Source organism: Oncorhynchus nerka, linkage group LG22, assembly GCF_034236695.1.
Source record: "Oncorhynchus nerka isolate Pitt River linkage group LG22, Oner_Uvic_2.0, whole genome shotgun sequence".
Taxonomy (NCBI): domain Eukaryota; kingdom Metazoa; phylum Chordata; class Actinopteri; order Salmoniformes; family Salmonidae; genus Oncorhynchus; species Oncorhynchus nerka.
Genome location: NC_088417.1, coordinates 54072590 through 54079779, shown reverse-complemented (window position 1 = coordinate 54079779; position 7190 = coordinate 54072590). Strand labels below are relative to the sequence as shown.

The 7190-nt window shown below is 41.3% G+C and overlaps 1 protein-coding gene across 1 annotated transcript in view; it reads left to right on the top strand.

The window, feature by feature from the left end:
• The first annotated feature begins 210 nt into the window (after positions 1-210).
• The window catches only part of LOC115105345 (glycerophosphodiester phosphodiesterase domain-containing protein 5-like), a 40340-nt gene continuing 33360 nt past the window's right edge, over positions 211-7190 (top strand). Inside the window, exon 1 of the mRNA XM_065007255.1 lies at positions 211-273. The gene's annotated coding sequence lies outside the window, so the exon portion shown is untranslated. The remainder of the gene's footprint in view (positions 274-7190) is intronic.

Below are 7190 nucleotides of genomic sequence, written 5' to 3'. Positions count from 1 at the left end.
AGTAGGGGTGATAAGGGTGAAGCAGCACCCACTGAAAAATCAGAATAATAAAAAATAAGTCATTATTATTCTTCACAAAAGTAGTGTACTGGGCCTTTACTAGACTCGTATTAGCAGACCGATATAGTCATCTGTAGTGCGAGCAACCCCCCCCCCCCCCTCCTTCAATTTTATGGTTTGGTTATCATTGGAACAATTTGTTCTTGTTACAGGTGGACCTTCAGTCTCCGAAGAATGGGTGACACCTTGCCGAACTGATCCGAGCTTCTTCGTGTAAGCTTCAAACATCCTACCCTACAAAAAACGGTTCGGTCCCGTCGCCACTAGTGATGTGTTTTCATGGATGCCAAGGGAAGCCAGGCTTCCCCAAAACATTTGCCAACAAAAAAAACATATACAATCATTTATCTTTTCATGGTAAAAAAGAAAATCAAAGAAGGTGTCAAGGGATTCCAGTTTGGATTTGGCTTCACACCAATCACATCACATCAAAACCAAACGTCATTGACAGAAAAAATGTAATTGTTGCATCTCGTTATGTTGTAGCAAGCTAAATTAGCCATGGATGGCGTTAGGGATTTGGACATGTGGTTTTTCTTAATTCTTCATACTGGCCAATGATTTTAACTGTAATTTTGGCAAGTATTCTTGCCTGAGAGGATGGAAGTTCAATATATACAGTTGAAGTTTTTCAACCACTCCACAAATTTCTTGTTAACAAACTATAGTTTTGGCAAGTCAGTTGGGACATCTACTTTGTGGATGACACAAGTAATTTTTCAACCATTGTTTACAGACAGATTATTTCACTTATAATCCACTGTATCACAAGTTCAGTGGGTCAGAAGTTTACATACACTATGTTGACTGTGCCTTTAAACAGTTTGGAAAATTCCAGAAAATGATGTCATGGCGTTAGAAGCTTCTTCTAATTGACATAATTTGAGTCAATTGGAGGTGTACCTGTGGATGTATTTCAAGGCCTACCTTCAAACTCAGTGCCTCTTTGCTTGACATCATGGGAAAATCAAAAGAAATTAGCCAAGAACTCAGAAATAAATTGTAGACCTCCACAAGTCTGGTTCATCCTTGGGAGCAATTTCCAAACGCCTGAAGGTACCACGTTCACCTGTACAAATAATAGTACGCAAGTATGACCACCATGGGACCACGCAGCCGTCATACCGCTCAGGATGGAGACGCGTTCTGTCTCCTAGAGATGAACATACTTTGGTGTGAAAAGTGCAAATCAATCCCAGAACAACAGCAAAAGACCTTGTGAAGATGTTGGAGGAAATGGGTACAAAAGTATTTATATCCACAGTAAAAGGCGACCTAGATCGACATAACCTGAAAGGCTGCTCAGCAAGGAAGAAGCCACTGGTCCAAAACCACCATAAAAAAGACCGACTACGGTTTGCTACTGCACATGGGGACAAAGATGATACTTTTTGGAGAAATGTCCTCTGGTCTGATGAAACAAAAATAGAACTGTTCGGTCATAATGACCATCGTTATGTTTGGAGGAAAAAGGGGGATGTTTGCAAGCCGAAGGACACCATCCCAACCGTGAAGCGTGGGGGTGGCAGCATCATGTTGTGACTGGTGCACTTTGCAAAATAGATGGCTAATAGATGGTTGTATCAAGACTGCCCAAATGTGCCTAATTGGTTTATTAATACATTTTCAAGTTAATTGTGCACTCTCTTCAAACAATAGCATGGTATTATTTCACTGTAAAAGCTCATGTAAATTGGACAGTGCAGTTAGATGAATAATTTAAGCTTTTTTCCCATATCAGAGATAGCTATGTCCTGGAAATGTATTTTGTTACTTACAACCTCATGCTAATCACATTAGCCTACATTGACTCAACCGTCCCGCGGGGGGTCACCGATCCCGCTTAATATAACTATTTGTTCAGCACTTTTGAAATGTACATCGACAGAATTGTAACATGGGCCGTTCCTACAGTGTTCTCCCTGTACACCAAGTCAAAATCGTAGGATAAATAAAGGGGGCATATAAGCAGACAATACATTCCCAGGACATAGCCCTTGTAATTTTCAATGATTACATTTATCTAAAACCAATTCAGAACAGTAGGCTAAATTAAGGGGGGAAAATAGACCAAATTATTAGGGTGAGGCACATGGGCTACTAACAGCTTACTACACAACATATACTTCTTATTACTTTTTTAGCCACAGTATACATATCTCCCTAGCATATTACATAATTTATGCAGCAGCATACAAGAAATGTTTGGACTCGCCTTGTTGTGCTGTACTCACTTGAACAGGAAGGAGGTGCAAATTTTGTGGGCAAATTTTGTCATCAAACTATGTCATCAAAGTCTGGCATTCTCTGGATTGATGGTGCTTTCAAGACAACTGGGAACTCGGAATATTCCCAGTCAATTCATGATGACGCCAGTGATCTTCAGGTCGTAGCTCAATAAAGAGGCTTGAGTTCTGAACTTACATTTCCGAGTTGGACGACCGTTCAAAATGTATTTTCCCATTCTGAGCTCATTTTTTCCCCCTGAGTTCCCAGTTGTCTTGAACTCACGGGAGTCAGATTTCCCACTTCTGAGTTAACAGTTGTTTTGAGGTGCGGCAGAAATCATGCTGGATTGATTCCCTGAGCTGACAAGGTAAAAGCTGACGTTCTGAGCAAGGCAGTTAACCCACTTTTCCCTGGGTGCCGGAAACATGGATGTCAATTAAGGCAGCCCCCCACACCTCACTGATTCAGAGGGGTTGGGTTAAATGCGGAATACACATTTCATGCATTCAGTTGTACAACTGACTTGTGTCATGACTGGCCTGTTTGGGTCAGGTTACCGTGGATCACACTCCTACAAGAGACATATCTTTCTCTCTTTTTATGACACCTCACACCCATTGTAAATCTTAAAGCAGCAGACAAAATCCCTTTGTCCTCTTACTGTGGAGGAATGGCATGTATGATGGGCCGATGGCAAACCTACCTCACAATAGTCACATGCAATAAATGGACTTCGGGACAATATGTTTCGTCAGCCAAAATGGTAGTAATGACGATAGATGGAATATGAAAATGAATGTCATTTTTGTTATGTTATTAAAAATTAAATGACAACCATTATAACAAAAACATCGTAACTTTTTCGCAATATGTACCTGATGTTTGCGTAATGTACGTTGTGTGGAAAATGTTCAGATCAAAGAGAACGTTTTTGTCAAGATGAAATGTGAAGTTAGTTGTCTAAATTGGATCTGAATCAAATCCAGCCTTGCCTCGTAACTAGCTATGCCCAGATAACTTGCCCTAAAGGCGGAAACGCCCTTTTCTGACCCAAGAGTATAAAACATTTAAGTTAATAGTAAACATTATGACTAGGGACCACGAGCTGCAGCCAAGGTCCAATTAGTTGTAACCCCAAAACGCAACATGAGGTTGAAGAAGACAAAGGAACCTTTTAACAATCTATGCTATATAAGTAAGTAGCTGTGTCTAAGAGGGTGAATTCAGGCAGGACCACCCGGTTACCACTCTCCAAGGAATTGTGTGTCTACACTGCTTTCAATCCCACGCTGGAACCACCTATATGGCTGATTAGCCGTCCTCAGAAGACCCCTCTTCCAGAACAACTGCGAGGAAACAGAACGCTAAGAGAAAGGACACAAACATTGTGTGGACAATCAGAACGTTACACCCGGCAACAACAGAAGTGTCGCCATCAGAGGAGAAGTTGGAACTCTGTCCATGAGAAAATACCCCATCGGAGACCTTCGACACGTAATTACATCATTATATCCTGACCCATAAGAGCGGCAGTTCGGGGCAAGGTTAGGGCTAAAATAAGCATAGTTTACAAATTTACCCAAGTGTGCTTTTCCCTTGTGCACTCTCTCTTTCTCCCTGAAATCCCCATTTTGTGTAACACGTGTCATATTGTTTTGGCCCGCAAGGAACCTGTTTCATTGTACTAAGTTTTAATCAATAGCCCAGGCTGTGTATATGAGTATCTTATATTATCATTGTAGCTTGTTAGTAAATTAATAATAATCTCAATTGGTGTGATACGGATTTATTTTGTGAAACTCTGGTTTGTGCAGATTCCCGGATTATGCGACGTTCACAATGAGACTGTAGAGGAAATGTATTAATTAGCGACGGTTGTTAAATCGATATTCTGATATTCTTTTAGTTAATTTGGGAAATAGAAACTCAATAAAACCACACTTTCCCATGGTGCCCCAGGTTACTGAGTTAATAATTACCTGATTCATTTAATCACGTAATTATAAAGAGTTAACCATTCGTTGAACAGCAGTCGCATTACTCAATCCAACGTTACGACACTAGGTATCCCCCTGTCCCTTAATGACAGGTCGCCACTGGCTGAGACAGACCGCATTGGCAACATGAAAGTGGGGAGGATGACATTGGCATTCACACTACTTTCTTTTTCTGCATCAGACCTGCCTAATTCTCAATTGAAACATATTTTTTGTTTATTAGGATAAATTACACATTTTGTTAACATATGACCCTAAAGTGATCTGTTCTTGCAATTTGTAGTCTAACATTTCATATATACACATGGTCATTTTTCGTATCTCACATACACACTTTCCCAGAACTCTCCTTCACAAATGATTCCTCACTTTCAGAAGAATGTCTCTGAACATAATTGACCAAGAGGCCTAATACACAAAGCAGAGAAAAGCATTGGTAAGGGACTTGATGTTCCTGCAGTCACTGTTGTCATGACGTTGTCCTCTTTGAGTACAGCGAGCACCATCCCCCGCTCTCTGCTTCTACAACCAGACTGCTGTGGTCAGAGGTCGTAAATTCCTGAGAAGACCTCATGGACACACAGTTATAGAGTAGTTTTTCATGGAGACAAAGGAAATCCTTCCACCTCACAGAACTTGAGGTACGAACAAATTTCATGTTCCAGAGAAAGTGTAAAAGATTGGTGAAGAATCCAGCTACGAACTGGTGCGTTTGTCACAACTTGGGAAGCTCGAGAGACTGTGTGACCACATTACCATAACGCTGTTTATATAATAACCTCAGATATGAGGTTTACATCTAATTATTGTATATGATGAATGAGTGAATATGATACTGTTTGTATAATTGTGTAATATGATTGTGGACTGTTGAATGAAGGAAAATACAATTCCCTTTTGATTTGAACTAAATCAGAGGACTGCCCCTGAGCCCAGTTCGGGTCAGACATCCTGGGACAGCCCTCTTCTGCCATTCTGAATAAAACCCAACTTTGAGAAATTATCAGCAGACCAAGCTTACCTCAATTACGAGAGGGCTGAAGGTTTAGACCATTGCTGAATTGTTTTAACCATACCACGTGATTAAACTCTTAGACTATCGATACCGACAGAATAAGTCTTTGATATTAATTAATCTGCAGCTAGGAATTCGGTATCATTAAACGTGAAGAACGACAACCGCTGAAACATCCATTCTATAACAAATGAATGAACGTCACTCTGAACTATCCCCTCTAACCAAGACAGAGAGAGAGAGACAATTCTACAAAAGACTTCACCAGCGATCAAGACGACACACTGAGCGTAAATATATATATTGATTGCAATTGTTCCCGAATGAGTGAGCGTTCATGTGTAAATGATTAGCATTTTAATTGTTATAATTAACTCGGTAGTGACTTCTTGGTAAAACCCCCACTCCCCTTTTGTCTAACAAGCCGCCATGCCGGTTCAGCCCACTAGGGCACATTCTATCATTTCTTGTAACCATATTTACTGTTTGTTTATGCATTTCTGTGAATTACTTAGTTTGTAATAAATAAATGATTTAAGACAATTGATGTATGGATGACTCATAGTGAAGACTGGGTTCGTGCAAATAACCAACAATTTACAATGTTTGGAATGAGACTAACGTGAGGTAAAATAAATAAATAATTAATCAGTATATTGGGAAACTATAACCTTGTAATCTGAATACTTTCCTTGGTGCCCCAACTTCCTAGTTAATTACAGTTACATGGTTATTCAGTTTAATCGAGTAACTAATTACAGAGAACCTTTGATTAAAAACTAAGTCTTCAGTTTAATGATAGTAAAGACACAACACTGTGTATCAGGCTGAGCTGTGAGCAAGCAGCAGTTGTGTCCCAGTCAGACTCACTGTGAAGAAGACAGTTCCTCAACCACCCTGTGGAGCAATTCATTGCATGTGCACCACCACCATTAACTCTGACAGGATGTTACTGTTGAAAATGCTAATCATGGGCTGTCATGTGCCTTTTACTGATGAGTGGCTTCCGTCGGACCACACTACCATAAAGGCCTGGAGTGCTGCAGAGATGGGAAAACCTTCCAGAAGGACACCCATCTTCACAGAGGAACTCTGGAGCCCTGTCATAGTGACCATCGGGTTATTGGTCACCTCCCTGACCAAGGTCCTTCTCCCCAGATTGCTAAATTTGGCCGGGTGGCCTGCAGAGTCTTGGTGGTGCCAAACTTCTTCCATTGAAGAATGATGGAGACCACTGTATTCTTGGGGACCTCCAATGCAGCAGACATTTTTGCTCTGACGTGCACTGTCAACTACGGGACTGTAACGGCTTTCTAATGGTGAAGGAGAGTCGGACCAAACTGCAGCGTGTCTATTGCGATTCATCTTTAATAAAAAAACGTAACACACAACAAAACACTAACACTACAAAACGAAAACCGAAAACAGCCTATACAAGTGTCTACTAACCTCTAACCAGGACATCAAGACACACAGGACAATCACCCACAATACAACCAAAGAATATGGCTGCCTAAATATGGTTCCCAATCAGAGACAACGGTAAACACCTGCCTCTGATTGAGAACCACTTCAGACAGCCATAGACTCTCCTAGAACACCCCACTAAGCTACAATCCCACTATACACACATACCAAAATCCCAAGACAAAACACACCACAATACAAAAACTCTATGCCACACCCTGGCCTGACCCAATACATGAAGAAAACACAAAATACTTAGACCAGGGCGTGACAGAACCCCCCCCCCCTAAGGTGCGGACTCCCGAACGCACCTCAAAACAAATAGGGAGGGTCCGGGTGGGCGTCTGTCCATGGTGGCGGTTCCGGCGGGACGTGGACCCCACTCAATTAATGTCTTAGTCCCCTCTCCTCGCGTCCCTGGA